This window comes from Pan troglodytes, chromosome 5, assembly GCF_028858775.2.
Source record: "Pan troglodytes isolate AG18354 chromosome 5, NHGRI_mPanTro3-v2.0_pri, whole genome shotgun sequence".
Taxonomy (NCBI): domain Eukaryota; kingdom Metazoa; phylum Chordata; class Mammalia; order Primates; family Hominidae; genus Pan; species Pan troglodytes.
Window position 1 is genome coordinate 171,484,142 of NC_072403.2, and position 18,818 is coordinate 171,502,959.

The window sequence follows — 18,818 nt, forward strand, 5'->3', positions numbered from 1 at the left end:
TCCTGTTCAGGCTTCTAGAATCTCTGTACTTTGCCAAAGAGGGCAAGAGGCAGGGAGGACATTTGTACTTAAAAATCTGCTGTTTGTTGACTGGGGAGATGGGACCCAGACAGGGTTTTCTGTCTTCTCTCAACATAGCAGTGGGCTCTGCCCACTGACCCTGTCCCCTGGGGGCTGCTGGCTACAGAGTCTGCTCACACTCCACCTTCATGGGGCTCAAAGTCCAGGCGGTTCAAGACTGAAAACTTTGTGTTCAAAGGAAGCAGGGACATTCTTTGCCAAGGAGGCCTGTGAATTTATATATGAGACTCTGCGGTGGCTAACACATCTCAGTGGGAAAAGCCCTAACAGCACTGAATAGAAGAGAGAAGCACGCCGGACGTGGGCAGTGGAGGACATCTGCTGAGTGGGGCCGCACATGAAGCAGAGTCCACTGGGATCCACTTCCCTCCTCCTTCCCCAGTGATTGGCTTCTCCTGGAAACAAAACAACAAAGCAGATCACAGAAGATGCAAAGGAGGTACCCTTGTGGCAACATAGGTCACCACCTGTCCACATGGTACAGGTGGTAAAGACAGGAGACAGGGAAATACCTGGCAGAAGAGGGCTACAAGGCTTGTGTACTACAAAGCTACAGTAACCAAAACAGCATGGTACTGGTACCAAAACAGATATACAGACCAATGGAACAGAACAGAGGCCTCAGAAACAACACCACATGTCTACAAACATCTGATCTTCCACAAACCTGACAAAAACACGCAATGGGGAAAGGATTCCCTATTTAATAAATGGTGCTGGGAAAACTGGCTAGCCATATGCAGAAAACTGACCCTGGACCCCTTCCTTACACCTTATACAAAAATTAACTCAAGATGGATTAACGACTTAAATGGAAAACCTAAAACCATAAAAACCCTAGAAGAAAACCTAGGCAATACCATTCAGGACATAGGCATGGGCAAAGACTTCATGACTAAAACACCAAAGCAATGGCAACAAAAGCCAAAATTGACAAATGGGATCTAATTAAACTAAAGAGCTTCTGCACAGCAAAAGAAACTAATATCAGAGTGAACAGGCAACCTACAGAATGGTAGAAATTTTTTGCAATCTATCCATCTCACAAAGGTCTAATATCCAGAATCTACAAGGAACTTAAACAAATTAAAAGAAAAGAAAAAACAATCCCATCAAAAAGTGGGCGAAGGATATGAACAGATACTTCTCAAAAAAAGACATTTATGTGGCCAACAAACGTATGAAAAAAAGTTCATCATCACTGGTCATTAGAGAAATGCAAATTAAAACCACAACGAGATACCATCTCACATCAGTTAGAATGGTGACCATTAAAAAGTCAGGAAACAACAGATGCTGGAGAGAATATGGAGAAATAGGAACACTTGTACACTGTTGATGGGACTGTAAATTAGTTCAACCATTGTGGAAGATAGTGTGGTGACTCCTCAAGGATCTAAAACAAGAAATACCACTTGACCCAGCAATCCCATTACTGGTTATATACCCAAAGGATTATAAATCATTCTACTATAAAGACACATGCATACGTATGTTTATTGCAGCACTATTCACAATAGCAAAGACTTGGAACCAACCCAAATGCCCACCAATGATAGACTGGATAATGAAAATGTGGCACATATACACCATGGAATACTATGCAGCCATAAAAATGAATGAGTTCATGTTCTTTGCAGGGACATGGATGAAGCCGGAAACCATCATTCTCAGCAAACTAACACAGGAACAGAAAACCAAACACCGCATGTTCTCACTCATAAGTGGGAGTTGAACAATGAGAACCCATGGACACAGGGAGGGGATCATCACACACCGGGGCCTGTTGAGGTAGGGGACTAGAGGAGGGAAAGCATTAGGACAAATACCTAATGCATGTGGGGCTTAAAACCTAGATGATGGGTTGATGGGTGCAGCAAACCACCATGGCACATGTATACCTATGTAACAAATGTATTCCAGAACTTGAAGTATAATTTTAAAAAATGGTTAAGATGGCAAACTTAATGTTATGTGTTTTTTACAATATGAATAAATAAATAACTCATTTCAAGCAATCTTATTCTGATTTGGCCCTGATTCCTAAATAAATACCTACTACAGTTCTGCAGTTTTCATTTTTACACTACTCAAACTTTTTTCTAAATCAAGAAACTGAAAATTCCTCATCTCTGAGCTTCTGTGTCACCAAAGTTAGTTGACATTTTTGGTATTGTTGGGTTTTTCAAAATCTATATTTTACTGGAGCTCAGAGAAATTATCCTTTTGAAATCTAAACTGCTTTCTTGTATACAGTTTCCCAGATATCTCCATCTTATTAATGAAGGGAGCAGGGCATTGAATTTTTAGCATTTATTAACTTCTATCTCTAAAAGAAATCCAAATTTGGAACTTTCTGGAATTTCTTAGAGACATGTTTTCCCAAGCCAAAAATATTTTCTAAATCCTCTACTAGTTTCCTAATGCATTGAGCGGGTATCACAAAAATACCAGATTCTACTTTAATCTGTAAATGTTTTCCAAATGGCTGCTCATTGAGTCTATTAGGAGCTATGCCTGGGAAATGCCCACTTAGCAGTGGGGCTGGGAGAGCTGGGTCAGGACCCTCTATCTCATTCTGAGGATTCTTCTAGAACAAAGATACCTAAGGCTGAAAATAGGCTCCAAGCAAGTGCATCTCCTGAGTAAAGGCAAGGGGTGCAGCGACAGCCAAGAGGCGCAGAAACCTCCCCCAACCACTGAGGCTGGCCAGCCAAGGGGGCCGAGAAGGAGCCAGGGGAGGAGTTCTCAACTGTCACTGGACAGCTATGCCTCTGAATCACTTGAGAGCTTCTAAGAAAGGGACGCCTGAGCCCACTGGTCAACACCTTGTCAACTGGAGCTGAGGTGTGTCCCTGTGTATTTAGAAAGCCACACGGGGTGATTCTGATGCACAGAGTTAGCTGCACTAGGGCCTGTGGTCCTCTGTGGCACTCTTTGTAAAGGGATAAGGCAACATCCCAGCCTGCACTTCATGTCTGCCTAGGAAATCTACAAAAGTGCGGTTCTCCTCCAGCAGCAGCACCACCACTGCCTGGGAGCACCACCACCACCCAGGAGCACCACCACTACCAGGGAGCGTCACCACCTCCCCGGAGGATCACCATCACCAAAGAGCACGACCACCACCTGGCAGCACGACCACCACATGGGAGCACCACCACCACCTGGGAGCACCACTGCCCGGGAGCACCATCACCAGGGAGTGTCACCACCGCCCAGAAGCACCACCACCACCAGCTGGGAGCACCACCACCACCACCCAGGAGCATCACCACCACTCAGGAACACCACCACCTGGGAGCACCACCACCACCAGGGAGTGTCACCACCACCAGGGAGAGTCACCACCACCCAGGAGCACCACCACTACCAGGGAGTGTCACCACCGCCCAGGAGCACCACCATCACCACCTGGGGAGCACCATCACCACCTGGGGAGCATCACCACCTGGGGAGCACCACCACCCGGGGAGCATCACCACCACCACCTGGGAGCATCACCACTGCCCAAGAGCACTACCATGACCCAGGAGCTGGGTGGAAATGCAGAATCTTAGGCTCCAGCCACATCTTTTCAAGCTGCTTGGGTGATTCTTGTGAATGTTGAACCTTGAGAAGTGCTGAACTATGCCATTTTAATGTTATTTTTGTACTAGCAGTTCCTTTATTTGAAGCTTTCTAAAAATAAAGGACACTATTTGAAATATGGTTGCCTAATTTAGCTATGTCGGTCAAGGGATGCCACTCCCAGAAAAAAAGTAGTTTCCATCCTCATTTCCTGTTGCCAAACTGATAAAATGCTGAAGTCAGGAAAAGCTATTTTCTCTAAAGTTAACTTTGTCCCTTGGCCCTGATGATCCTGGAGACTTCCGAGTTATTGCTTAAAAAAAAAAAAAAAAAAAAAAAAAAAACCATAGAAACCCCACCCTAATACTGTCCCAAAAGCCAAGAAGATAGTTATTTGTACATGGGAATGTTGAAAGCATTACCCCGCCTCCTTTAAAATTTTATTTTCCCTTCACATCCAGATATAGCCCAGGAAATAATTCATTTTGAAGTTTTTCAAAAGTTTCCAATTAAAAAATCTTGGAAAGTAGTTGACCTATATTTACTGTAACCATATTTTCCAAATAAAATTCCAGACACATGGTCTGATAAGTATGTGTGTACTTACCACAATGTTTAAAGTGCATTGCTTCTTTTCCTTCTTGAAAAAGTAATCCATGTTCATTTTAGAGACTTTAAAAAGGCCAAAGAAGAAACTAAAAACATCTGCAGTCCCACTACCCAGAAATAACCATTATTAACATTTTCATTCATATTTCTTTTCCGTCTTTATCAGTAATACAGGATAATTTTTTAAATTATTATTATACTTTAAGTTTTAGGGTACACGAGCACAACGTGCAGGTTTGTTACATATGTATACATGTGCCATGTTGGTGTGCTGCACCCATTAACTCGTCATTTAGCATCAGGTATATCTCCTAATGCTATCCCTCCCCTCTCCCCCCACCCCACAACAGTCCCCGATGTGTGATGTTCCCCTTCCTGTGTCCATGTGTTCTCATTGTTCAATTCCCACCTATGAGTGAGAACATGTGGTGTTTGGTTTTTTGTCCTTGTGATAGTTTGCTGAGAATGATGGTTTCCAGCTTCATCCATGTCCCCACAAAGGACATGAACTCATCCTTTTTTATGGCTGCATAGTATTCCATGGTGTATATGTGCCACATTTTCTTAATCCAGTCTATCGTTGTTGGACATTTGGGTTGGTTCCAAGTCTTTGCTATTGTGAATAGTGCCGCAATAAACATACGTGTGAATGTGTCTTTATAGCAGCATGATTTATAATCCTTTGGGTATATACCCAGTAATGGGATGGCTGGATCAAATGATATTTCTAGTTCTAGATCCCTGAGGAATCGCCACACCGACTTCCACAATGGTTGAACTAGTTTACAGTCCCACAACAGTGTAAAAGTGTTCCTATTTCTCCACATCCTCTCCAGCACCTGTTGTTTCCTGACTTTTTAATGATCGCCATTCTAACTGGTGTGAGATGGTATCTCACTGTGGTTTTGATTTGCATTTCTCTGATGGCCAGTGATAATGAGCATTTTTTCATGTGTTTTTTGGCTGCATAAATGTCTTCTTTTGAGAAGTGTCTGTTCATATCCTTCACCCACTTTTTGATGGGGTTGTTTGTTGTTTTCTCTGGATATTAGCCCTTTGTCAGATGAGTAGATTGCAAAAATTTTCGCCCATTGTGTAGGTTGCCTGTTCACTCTGATGGTAGTTTCTTTTGCTGTGCAGAAGCTCTTTAGTTTAATTAGATCCCATTTGTCAATTTTGGCTTTTGTTGCCATTGCTTTTGGTGTTTTAGACATGAAGTCCTTGCCCATGCCTATGTCCTGAATGGTATTGCCTAGGTTTTCTTCTAGGGTATTTATGGTTTTAGGTCTAACATGTAAGTCTTTAATCTATCTTGAATTAATTTTTGTATAAGGTGTAAGGAAGGGATCCAGTTTGAGCTTTCTACATATGGCTAGTCAGTTTTCCCAACACCATTTATTAAATAGGGAATCCTTTCCCCATTTCTTGTTTTTGTCAGGTTTGTCAAAGATCAGATAGTTGTAGATATGCGGCATTATTTCTGAGGGCTCTGTTCTGTTCCATTGGTCTATATCACTGCTTTGGTACCAGTACCATACTGTTTTGGTTACTGTACCCTTGTAGTATAGTCTGAAATCAGGTAGCATGATGCCTCCAGCTTTGTTCTTTTGGCTTAAGATTGACTTGGCAATGCAGGCTCTTTTTTGGTTCCATATGAACTTTAAAGTAGTTTTTTCCAATTCTGTGAAGAAAGTCATTGGTAGCTTGATGGGGATGGCATTGAATCTATAAATTACCCTGGGCAGTATGGCCATTTTCATGATATTGATTCTTCCTACCCATGAGCATGGAATGTTCTTCCATTTGTTTGTATCCTCTTTTATTTCATTGAGCAGTGGTTTGTAGTTCTCCTCGAAGAGGTCCTTCGCATCCCTTGTAAGTTGGATTCCTAGGTATTTTATTCTCTTTGAAGCAATTGTGAATGGGAGTTCACTGGTGGTTTGGCTCTCTTTTGTCTGTTATTGGTGTATAAGAATGCTTGTGATTTTTGCACATTGATTTTGTATCCTGAGACTTTGCTGAAGTTGCTTATCAGCTTAAGGAGATTTTGGGCTGAGACAATGGGGTCTTCTAGATATACAATCATGTCACCTGCAAACAGGGACAATTTGACTTCCTCTTTTCCTAATTGAATGCCCTTTATTTCCTTCTCCTGCCTGATTGCCCTGACCAGAACTTCCAACACTATGTTGAATAGGAGTGGTGAGAGAGGGCATCCTTGTCTTGTGCTCAGTTTTCAAAGGGAATGCTTCCAGTTTTTGCCCATTCAATATGATATTGGCTGTGGGTTTGTCATAGATAGCTCTTATTATTTTGAGATACGTCCCATCAATACCTAATTTATTGAGAGTTTTTAGCATGAAGAGCTGTTGAATTTTGTCAAAGGCCTTTTCTGCATCTATTGAGATAATCATGTGGTTTTTGTCTTTGGTTCTGTTTATATGCTGGATTAATACAGGATAATTTTTATCCACTTGAGTATCACACTGTATATATAATTTTTCATCCTGAACTTTTCAATTAAAGCTATGTTACAAGGATTTTATCACATCATTAAATATTCTTTGTAGAGTTTCTTTTTAATGGCTGCATAATATTCTATCTCTGCATATACAGCAAAGATAGAATATATAATTATTTTTACCCACTACACATATCATCAAACATGTAGTTGCCATCTTTTTTTTACTCTTATTAAAAATACCTTGGTAAACATTGTTATACATACATCTTTGTTCACAGTTTTGGAAATTTCCACTGTGTGATCAAGAAGCAGAAATACTGCATAATAGGATAAAAACATTTTAAATCTCTTGATATGCATCACCAACTTAAAAAATAGAAATGTACTAATTTGTACTTCACACCTGTTTCTCAAGAAAATATTTTAGATTAGTACTGTTCCAGAAAATTTGGAAGGTTTAAAATATATATTGAGTAATTATTACATGCCAGCCACTGTGCTAAGTGCTTAATATGTATTGTGTCATTTACTCCTTGCAAAACTGCCATGAGTAGGGACGAGGTGCTATTATAATTCCCATTTTAAACACAAAAAGTTAAGCACCAAGCCCAAGGTTGTACAGCCAATTCACTGTGAAGCTAAAAGCTGATGGCAGAGTGAATTCAGTGTAGGTCTTGTTTTTTCTGACTCCAATAGTTATGCTCTGCTCCGTCCACTCTGGGTGGCTTCTGCAACAAGGATCCCAGCTCAGAGTCTGCCACAGGGGTCAGGAACCCTCATGAGAGAGCCTGTGCTGCCCGTCATGCCCTAGGACAGACAGTTGACCCTGGGGCCAAGAGCTCTGCAGAAGGACCTAGAGGCACCCCTGGTTAATGACATGCTCTCAGTGATGCTGGCAAGCTTTGGAAGTGGCAAAGAAAAATGATGCCCTGGGGAGCCAGCAGGATCACTGTGGTCACTTGCAAACATGTGAGACGCTGGGAGCCCTTTGTATAGAAGCAAGGGACTGCGTGGAAGGAGTGGGAGGTAGTGGGGATTCAGAAATGGAACTTGTGTGCCCAGAGGCTGTCGGCAATCCCATTGAAGCCAAAGCCACCGTGGCCTAGGGAAAAGTGACTTCCGTCTTTCCTTTTTAGGTAAATTGATGTGGGGCTATTCAGGGCACCCCCGCCTCCAATTCCACACATTGTGTAGGCAGCTCATGGCCTCAGGCATGGATGGGGCTTGAAACCCAGCCCAAGCATTATTTGCCAAGCAGGGTGTCGGCAGAGCTGTCTCCACCTCGCACTGGGCCTTTGACCTCATACCCTCCCCTCCCTACCTGCTCCTGCAGCTCCAGCCACGCTGGCCCCCTTGCTACTCCTCCAAGGATGAGGCTTACCCTGGATGCAGGGTAAGAGCCTGCATCTCTGGCTCTTCTCTCTGCCTGGAAAACTTGTTCCTATCTCCCAGGTCAAGTCCTTTTCCAATGCCTCCTTCTCTAGATCATCCAGTGAACAATTACAATCCCAATCCTCCCACCCACTCCCCTTAGGGGAACAGCGATCTGTGTTTATTAATCTGTTCCAAGGACCTAGAACACTCCTGGAAAATAGTAGCTCTCAGTAAATGTGTTGCATTGAGCAAAATCACTAAATGGGTAAACAGTGGATTTAGTTTTACAATGGAAGAACTAAAGCCTGAGAGGCAAAGTGACTTTGACCAAGATCGCTTACAGATTTTCTTTCCCCTAAGTGCCCTAACTTCCACAGCTAGCCTTGAAGTCCTTCAGTTCAGCCCAAACAAAACTCTCCCCCAGTGATGCTAATCTCAGATAGGTACAGATCTGGTAAAGCAACTGGAAAAAGGTAGGAATCACAAATAAGCATAACTCAGGCAGTAAGTTTTAGACACATATGCAATGTATGAGAAATAAAACTATCTCTTCTGAGCAGCAGGCAGATTCGTATACCTTCTCTTTCCTACCCTCCCAAGAACAACTATTCAAAAACAACAAAGCCACCAGGAGGCCAAGTCCCCAGAAATCACATGATTTAATAGCTCAGATCCATCTCTAACCCATCCCCTCCTCTCTGTAAACAGCCCCATACTGGCAGAGATCATTCCAAGTGATGAGACAAAGTGAGCTGCCCCAGGGAATGTTCGAAACCACAGCTTGTTAGGAATACCCAATACAGTAAACACCTCTGTGAAATATTTCCCTCTCTCACCAAGCATTTGCAGAGAACAAACAGACAATACATAATTTTGGAGCAGATTTATTTTTTCCATGATCTTTGCTCTCTTTTAACAAGCAATCTGTTGTGTACGTTAGCTTAAAATAAAATCAAATCCTGGCAATGATTATCAAAATCTAGAACCCCAAGTATAAAAGCTATCTCTCAGTAAGCAGTATTCTGGGATTTCAAATACAAGGGCCATAGATCCTCAAGGGATCCTTGCATGGAATTCAGTGGTCTGTGGACCCTCTAAAATTGTATACAAACTTTTGTGACTATATGAATATCCACACAGTTTTTGAAATTCAAAATTAGGTACCACATTTTAATACCTTATCAAAATTTTTGATACCAAAACCTAATTTACAACATATAAAATTTTCTCTTGTGGGGGTGCTGTTATCAAGACACAATACCCTAGCTAAATAAACATTTAGTTTGGTTAACCACACAGAGGACATAATAAATTAATTTCCCAATTGCTATTCCATGCTGTTGACAAAATTATCAGTTTGGTCTTTAACTCTCTCTCTCTCTCTCTATCAGTCAGCCTTGTGCAAAACACTATTTTGCAAAGCGGATATTTTAAACCACACTTTGCAGATATGAAACCTGAGACTCAGAGAGGTAGTAAGTTATTGGGGCCCTCCGCTGGTAAATAGAGGGACCAAGATCCTAAAACCAGCCTATTGGGTCCTGAAGCCTGTGTCTCTTCAGTGAGGCAAACCACTATCTGTTGAAATTTATAATTTGTTTCCTGAAATGAAGAATTTCAGCTCAAGATTTTCCTTTAGTGGTGGGATGGTTAAACAAGTATATTTCACACCAGCAATTACATTCGTGAAATATTTTTAAATATTGGTGGTTCTGACATGGTAAAAGTCGTTATAATGTATTTTTTCTAATTTTAGCTCTGAACAATCAATTAATGGCAGCCTAAAATGCGGCTGTAACCCAGTTTAGAACTTTCCAAGAATCCTCCCATTGGAGCCAGATGAAGCAGCCTAATGTAGCAAATGAGAACTTCTCAGTCCAGAGCGGGGCAAGCTCCAATCTGCCAATAGCCTTGCCAAGAGAGCTGGAGGAAGTGGGGGAGTCACGTAACCGCCTACCTCCTCTTTCCCAAAACAGGAGCCACATACCAACCTCTCAGCAGGGTGGGTTGGGGCCACAAGACTTAGGGCCTACCTCTCCTCGGTGGCCAATGACATTTAAAGAAAACAGTTGACTGCATCTGTGAAGATGTCATAACGTGGAGCTTCCCTGGGAGAAAATAATTTGGGAAGGGAGGGAGACATTACTGATATCTTTAAAACACAGAGTGTTCAAAATGAGAGAACCACGTGCTTCTCTCCATACCACTGGGGTGGTTTTGGTGCCTGTCTTTGGTGTGCATTGTGGGTCTTTGTGGGGCCTGTGGTAACAACTCATGATTCATCAACTACAAGTTACCATCACAATTTCCAAGTCATTGGGAAGTATTTCATCCCCCAGAGCGGCAATTTTCTCCATCAGCAAGAGAATCAAAAGGAAGTGGGAACATCTGGCTCGATATGAAAGCCTGAGAGTGCCCCGACATACACAGGCTCCGGAGAAGTCGGCCCCTTGCAGATATTGGAAAGCAAAGCTCAGTCTACCTTCGCCAGCCACAGTTTCCAGCATCGCTTCCAAAAATCAATCTTGTATATTTTCTGGCGGACCCACTTCTAAGTGATTGGATTCTAGCACACTCCAATCAAGCATCAGCTTTGGTTCTTATGACGCAGTCACTAACATCACACACGACCAAAACAGCAGGGCGCTCTCTCAAGTCTCCTCTTACTGTGCCATCGTGGGGAACAGTCTCATGTGAGTGCAGGCATGGGCCGGCTTCCCTTAGTTGGGAAGGGAGGGAGATATTATTCATATCTCCTCCACAGTGCACTCGCTTCTTCATGCTCATGTAGAAATACAGACATGTGCCTGTGGCTAGAACTCTAATCCAGGTTGATTTAACCTAGAGAAATGACGCTTTAATGTCACCATCAAAAAGCTAACCAATAGTTCTTAATGGAGGGATACTGCCCCCTAGGGAGCATTTTGGAAATGTGTAGGGGCTTTATTTTACTTTATTTATTTATTTATTTGAGAGGGAGTTTTGCTCTTTCGCCCAGGCTGGAGTGCAGTGGCACGATCTCGACTCACTGCAACCTCCGCCTTACGGTTTCAAGTGATTCTCCTGCCTCAGTCTCCCGAGTAGCTGGGATTACAGGCTTCCACCACCACACCTGGCTACTTTTTGTGTTTTTAGTAGAGACAGGGCTTCACCATGTTGGCCAGGCTGGTCTCGAACTCCTGACCCCGTGATCCACCCACTTCGGCCTCCCAAAGTGCTGGGATTACAGGCGTGAGCCACCGCGCCTGGCCCTATTTTACTTTATTGATAGTCATGAAGATGGGGTGTGACCTCATTTAGTGGGTGGAGGCCTGGAATACTAGAGGGCCCGCAATGCAGAAGACGATCTTGTGGAACTTTTCAATGTCCCACCAGACAGTTATGCAGGCGACAAACTTGTTTATAATTTTCTGAGCCTGGAACCCAACTCCACTTTGACATATAACTACAAATTATTTACAGTTAGGATGGAGAATCACTCTTCTAGCACATAATTAGGGGTTCTAGGAATGTCTGGTGTCAGCCAGGAAAGGGTCCAAGCTCTGAAACGAAATCATCAGGCTTTGAAATTGGGCTCTTCCATTTACCAATCTGTGCCTCAGTTTCCTCCTCTGTCAAATGGGGCTCACAACAGCACCCGCTTCATGAGATGTGAGAATTAAATTAATGCATATTAAGCTCTTAGAACAGTGCCAGTTGTTTCTCACCTTGTGACAACGAAAGAAATATTAGAAAAATATTCAGTATAATCCCATTCCTCTGAAACAGCATCCAAATGTCACCTGTTAGTAACATCTCTAAGATGAGAGAATGTTCTAATTTAACACTGCTATTTTCCTTCAAGGTGGCAAACAACAATCATTCACATTTTTACATCTTTTAGTAGAGTTCTTGATTTAGTAAAAATCAGACTTAGGTCAAGTTGGACATTACTAAACTGCTGGCCACACTGCAAGGACAGGTTAGAGCTGGAGTCAGTCCCAGAGAGACTGGAAGGAGAAAGTATCCCACACTCATTTTAAAGTAAATAAAAAGATTCTCAAGTATATTTCTCCATCTTTCAATATTTTGAGCATTTTTCAGACACTTAGAGAGTGTGAGCAAAAATATTTAATCTTTAAGTTAACAGAGGGGTTTAAAAACAATAAGATACTGCAGCAATCTGAGGACTGAGGGGCTTCAGGATGACTTTAAGAAGAGACTTCTGCAGAGCTCAGATGCTTGATACACAAAGGAAATCTGTCGGAGCGGCGTCCAGCTAGCTCCGTGCGTGCACAGACACTTGAGCATTATTTTCCTGGCACTCAGCAATTCATTCCCCAGACCTGAGAACATCATCTACATCTTAACTGACGCCGTAGCTACACTTGACGGGGAGAGAAAGATGAGTCCAGGCTCCATATGTGTTTAAATCACATATTATAATTGGATCTGTAATTCTCATTCCCTTATTCACTTTTTCTAATTTAATTCACAATAATATATAGATATAAGGTATAGGTTATTGTAAATTAAATTAGATATATAATATGTGTGTTTACATATAGAGAGACAGAGACAGTGTGTACCATTTTATAATCTGAGAGCTCTGCGTCTTCTAAGACCTGAGGAAGGTCATCCCAGCTTTCTGTCAGGAAAGGAAACAGCACTTCTCAAAAAATAGAAAGGTAACATGTTCACCTAGTGCTCCAGCACCTCATCCATTCTGGGGATGCTGTAGCTGCCATTTTTTTTTTTTTTTTTTTATAATTGACTTCCCCCTATACTCAGTTACTTCTAGAATGGGACTCAGCAAACCTTTCCTTAGAAAGAGAGAAATAGCAAATATTTTAGGCTTTGTGGACTGTCTCTGTGTCTCTGTTTTCTTTCCTTTTTTTTTTTTTGAGACAGAGTCTCACTCTGTCACCCAGGTTGGAGTGCAGTGGTGCGATCTCCGCTCACTGCAAGCTCCACCTCGTGGGTTCACGCTATTTTCCTGCCTCAGCCTCCCGGGTAGCTGGGACTACAGGCGCCCGTCACCACGCCTGGCTAATTTTTTTTTTTTTTTTGTATTTTTAGTAGAGACGGGGTTTCACCATCTTAGTCAGGATGGCTCAATCTCCTGACTTCGTGATCCGCCCGCCTCGGCCACCCAAAGTGCTGGAATTACAGGTGTGAGCCAGCCACTGTGCCTGGCCTTTTTTTTTTTTTTTTTTTGGCCGAGTCTTGCTCTGTCACCCAGGCTGGAGTGCAGTGGCATGATCTCGGCTCACTGCAACGTCTGCCTCCTGGGTTCAAGTGATTCTCCTGCCTCAGCCTCCTGAGTAGCTGGGATTACAGGTACACACCACCACACCCTGCTAAGTTTTGTATTTTTAGTGGAGACTAGGTTTCACCTTGTTGGCCAGGGTGGTCTTAAACTCCTGACCACAAATAATCTGCCCGCCTTGGCCTCCCAAAGTGCTGGGAATACAAGTGTGAGCCACCGTGCCCGGCTTCTTCTTCTTCTTCTTCTTCTTTTCTTACAACCATTAAATTTTAAAAAATCATTTCTGCTAGATGTAGCTTGTGACATAGTTTACCAACCCCAGCTTTAGAATGGGCCTAATAGTAGTGCCCAGGATGGATTCAGCTCACGTGAAGGCTTGCATTCTTTGGCAGAGCATGATATGGAGCTGGAGAGGAGGGGAGAGGAGAACAGAAGCCAAGGTGGGAAAGGACACCTGGCAGAGACAACATCTGGATCCTGAACCTGGAGGAGAAATCCACTTATATCTCACTTTAGATTTGCCAGCTGCTTTTATTTTTATTTGGACTTACAGAAAGGTGAGGCTGGGTGTGGTGTCTCATGCCTGTAATCCCAGCACTTTGGGAGGCCGAGGCAGGTGGATCACGAGGTCAGGAGATGGAGACCATCCTGGCCTACATGGTGAAACCCCATCTCTACTAAAACACACAAAAAATTAGCTGGGAGTGGTGGTGTGCGCCTGTAGTCCCAGCTACTCGGGAGGCTGAGGCAGGGGAATCACTTGAACCGGGAGGCAGAGATTGCAGTGAGCTAAGATCATGCCACTACACTCCAGCCTGGGCAACAGTGAGACTCCGTCTCACAAAAAAAAAAAAAAAGAAAGAAAGGAAGGAAGAAAGAAAGAAAGAAGGAAAGAAAGAAAAAGAAAGAAAGAAAGAAAAAGAAAGGTAAGAGGCAAGAGGACTGGGGAAGAATTCTCCATGTATAGTGACCAGCCTTGAAAAACAGAATTAATACCTGCTGTTGGAGAAAAGGGCAGGCAAACTTACTGCCCATCATAAAAGATTTGGGTTCTCTGAGCTCAGGGATCTCCTCCTATAATGCAAGTCACTATGTGAATAAGTGTCATCTGGCCTTCTTCACACGCCCTATGGAAACTGGGGCTCAGGACAGATATGAACAACTGCTGATACTCTGCCTACTGCTATTGCTGTGAGTATTAAAGTCTCATGTTTCTGACCCAGGCATCTCATGTCTGTCTACGCCTGTGCCTTGAACAGAAAGAATCTACGGAGAAAGGAACTAGGAATCAAGGAAGCATCCCCCAAAACATTCTGTGCCATCTTCAGATTCTTTTATGTTGATGAAACAATTTTATATAATTCTCAGGTTTTCCTCTTCAAAAGATTCAGAGGGCTGTGAGACATTTGAGAGCAATGACTATATTTTGTTTACCTTTGTGTCTGGCTTGGAATCTAAAACAATACCTAGCGTAATATGGATATTTAGTAAAGAAACAGAGGAAAGAAGGAAGGAAAAAAGGAAGGAAGGAAGGAAGGAAGGGAAGGAGGGAAAAAAGGAAGGAAGGAAAGGGGGAGGGAAGGAAGGAGGAAGGATACGGAGAGCGAGGGGGAAGAAAGGAAAGAGGAAGTGCTCACTTATGTAAATACCGTTATAAGAATTTTCTATGACTATTCAATTTTTCAAAACACAGAGAAAAATCAGATATTTATAGCTCTGCCACTTTAAAGCAGCAGATGAATTTATCTATGTCTTTCTTTACCCACAGGTTGAGAAGAAAATACGGGAGTGAACTGTAGCAATAAACGGTTTGTGGGTAATTTTAGTATTTTAATGTGGCTTCTAAAATGTGTACTACATGACTTAGGAAGGAATATTTAAGGAGCCCAGCTGCACTAACGTGGGTTGCTATTGTGTTATTACTAAAATAGCTGAGAGAGACTCTCTGTGCAGTCACCCTAAGTGAGTTATTTTGAGTGAGTTGCTATGGTGGTATGACCTGTATGTATGACTAAGCATACAAAAAAGCCAGAGGGGCCAGAAATGAAGTGTCAGCTATGAAGATGCTAGTGATAAAAGCCTACCCCAAAGCAATGACAGATACTTTGAAAATACTTTGAGGGAATAAAGCACTCTTAGGGAACACAGGGTTTGAAGTAGGACTGTGTTATTATTATTGAGTTATTTTCCAATAATTTTCGAGAGTCTGCCACAGCTTTGAGGCCAGTCTTTTATATCATTGCCCAGGCAGGGGCTCCATAGCTCAGGGGTTAGAGCACTGCTCTTGTAATATCATTGCCCTACACAAGTGAATTTGGGTAAAAGGGAAAACAGAAGGAACTTTAACAGGCAAGTATGGAGACTGAAGTTCCATAGTAGCCCCTAGCACCAAATAAAAGTACAACAGGTCTCAATCATCACTTCCAGGCATTGAGAGAAGAAGTGCGATTTTTGAGTCTTGACTTTTGGAATCTGCAAGAGTAAGTAAATGGCTCTCTGTGTCTGTCTGGTGCCTAGGGCCAGCTCTCTCCTCTGACACTGTCCTCATTAGCATGCTAGGTGAGCATGACAACTCCGCTAGTCAGATATCATGACATCCTCAACTTCACAGAGGTGGTCTCTCATCTACCATATTTTCTGAACACCAATTCACAGTGCAGTACTGGGCAAGCTACATAAAAATTTCCTGCGAAGTTTGTAACATTTTTTTAAAGCTAAAAATTAGAGATTCTGATTCTGGCCTGAACCTTGGGAATGTGTATTTTTTAAAAGTTTCCCGAGTGATTTTCATGGGGAATTAGTTTAAAAAACACTGGTATAGACTTTCCACTTTGGAATTTAATCAGGTTGTGTTTTTTTAAATTTCACCTATTGCTGTGTTGGGGCTACTTATCTAGATGTGAGGGCTATATGACCCCACCCCTATCAACAGCACTCCAAATACTGACCAAATGAATGAATGAATGAATGAATGAATGAATGAGGTTGCATTCGGAGTCAGAGGACCAAAAGGAAGAATGTCTTCTTCATGGTATGGTCCCCACATTACTTGGAAAAGAATTATAAATCCCTCTTTCTAAGGAAAGAAAAAAAGAGAAAGGCAGGCAGGCAGGCAGGCAAAAAGGAGTGAAGGAAGGAAAGAAGAAAGGAAGGGAGGGAGGGAGGGAAGAGAGAGAGAGGCAGGAGGGAAAGGAAAGAGGGAGGAATTTCATAAATATTTACATAAAATCATCTTTGTTCCTGGGAGCTGAGCCATAAATCTCTGAAGAGACCACTGGATCAGTAAGGCCTGGGAGCTGTGAGTACAGTGATAGCTGTTAGCTCTGGCCCACTCTTGAGTGAGCTGAACATTTGAGCTATGAGGGCATCCTTCCCCCACAAAATTTCCCCAATGAGGAGCTCGTGCACCCCATCTGTGCATCAGCCCCACTGACAAGCTTTCCTGTCCGCCATCCCTGGTCCATATGGCTCGACTGGGACTCCTCTCCTGGCAGTCACCATAGTCCCCCCCTTAAAAGTTTGAAGGTAGCTCAGATTCCATCTATCAGGGTGAAAACCCTGTGTCTTGCTCAGGAATATTCTTCCTCGTCAGCTGTAAGAAAAGAAACAAAAATTAATATTTAGGTCCACATGCTGTTTCTTTCCATCCACCCCACCCTGAGTCACCTTTGGGCTTGACCTGCTGTGTGTGGAGTCGATGACTCTGCTATAAGCAGCCCTGCTCCCAGAGCGTGGCTCCCAGCCTCTCCCCTGTAAGCACCAGTGCCCCATGCTGTGTGTGTCATACAGAAGTCTATCCCTGCTACCTGGCCACAGCATACTGGATCAGGAGTTAGTACCTGAGCAGAAAGTAGCTCATCTGGTCTTATGCTTGGGCAGCCAACCACCACCAAGGCAGCTTGGACCCAACTTTCTGCCCAAATGCTGGTTCTAAGCTGACAGCAGCAAGTCAACCTGAAAAAGGGGGCTACCTCTAAGTTTTGCTTGAGAGAAAGAAAGAGATGAGGGAAGAGGAAGGGAGGGAAGAGGAATGGAAGCACTTCCACAGCAGAAGGGCTGGGCCCTGATAAATAAGTGTCTTTTCCTTTCGAATCATATGCATTGCTGAGGCAGGCCCCCTGCCTCCATCCACACTGACAGCGTTTGTAAAGCCAGAGGCCTATATATACTGTATTAGTCCATTCTTGCATTGCTATAAAGAACTATCTGAGACTGAGTAATTTATAAAGAAAAGAGGTTTAACTGGCTCACAGTTCCACAGGCTGTACAGGAAGCATGGCTGGGGAGGCTTCAGGAAACTTACAATCATGGCAGAAGGTAAAGGAGAAGCAGGCATGTCTTACATGGCCAGAGTAGGAGAAAGAAAGATGGTGGGAGGTGCCACCTACTTTTAAACAACCAGATCTCATAAGAATTCACTCGCTATACCGTACCAAGGAAGGATGGTGCTAAACCATTCATGAGAACTCCTTCCCATGATCTAATCACCTTCCACCAGGCCCCACCTCCAACAGTGGGGATTACAATTGAACATGAGATTTGGGTGGGGATACAGATCCAAACCATATCATTCGGCCCCTGGCCTCTCCCAAATTTCATGTCTTTCTCACATTTCAAAATACAATCATGCCTTCCCAGCAGTCCCTGAAAGCCTTAACTCATTCCAATATTAACTCAGAAGTCCACAGTCCAAAGTCATCTGAGACACAGCTATTCTCTTCCACCTATGAGCCTGTAAAATAAAAAAAAACCAGTTAGTTACTTCCAAGATACAATGAGGTATAGGCATTGGGTAAATACTCTTATTCCAAAAGGGAGAAATGAGCCAAAAGAAAGGGGCTACAGGCCCCACACAAGTCTGAAACCCAGCAGGGTAGCCATTAAATCTTAAAGCTCCAAAATAATCTCCTTTGACTCCATGTCTCACATCCAGGGCACACTAGTACAAGCAGTGGGCTCCCAAAACCTTGAGCAGCACCACCCCCGTGGCTCTGCAGGGCTCAGCCCCTGTGGATGCTCTCCAAGGACTGGTGTTGAATGCCTGCAGCTTTTACAGGTGCAGGGTGCAAGCTGCTGGTGGATCTACCATTTTGGGGTCTGAATGAGAGTGGCCCTCTTCTCACACCTCCACTAGACAGTGCCCCAGTGGGGACTCCATGTGGGGACTCCAACCCCACATTTCCCCTTTGCACTACCATAAAAGCAGTTCTCCATAAGGGCTCTGCCCCTGCAGGAAGCTTCTGCCTGGACATCTAGGCATTTGCATACATCCTCTGAAATCCAGGTGGAGGCTCCCAAGCCCCAACCCTTGCACTCTGTGCACCCACAGGCTTAACACTACCTGGAAACTGCCAAGGCTTATGATTTGCACCCTCTGAAACAGTGACCTCAGCTCTACCTGGGCCCCTTTGAGCCATTGCTGGAGCTGGAGCAACCAGAATGTGGGAACCAGTGTCCTGCAGCAGTGCAGGG

At 43.4% G+C, this 18,818-nt stretch overlaps 1 long non-coding RNA gene across 2 annotated transcripts; it reads left to right on the plus strand.

Moving 5' to 3' along the window:
* Positions 1-10,717: 10,717 nt before the first annotated feature.
* On the plus strand, positions 10,718-15,166 carry LOC107975377 (uncharacterized). 2 transcript variants are annotated; one of them, XR_001718874.3, is made up of 4 exons: positions 10,718-10,791; positions 12,646-12,765; positions 13,739-13,903; positions 15,115-15,166. It is a non-coding gene; the product is annotated as an uncharacterized LOC107975377 (long non-coding RNA). The 2 variants fall into 2 exon arrangements; XR_008548722.1 differs by lacking the exon at positions 12,646-12,765 and having other exon boundaries at positions 10,723-10,791.
* The last annotated feature ends 3,652 nt before the right edge of the window (positions 15,167-18,818 follow it).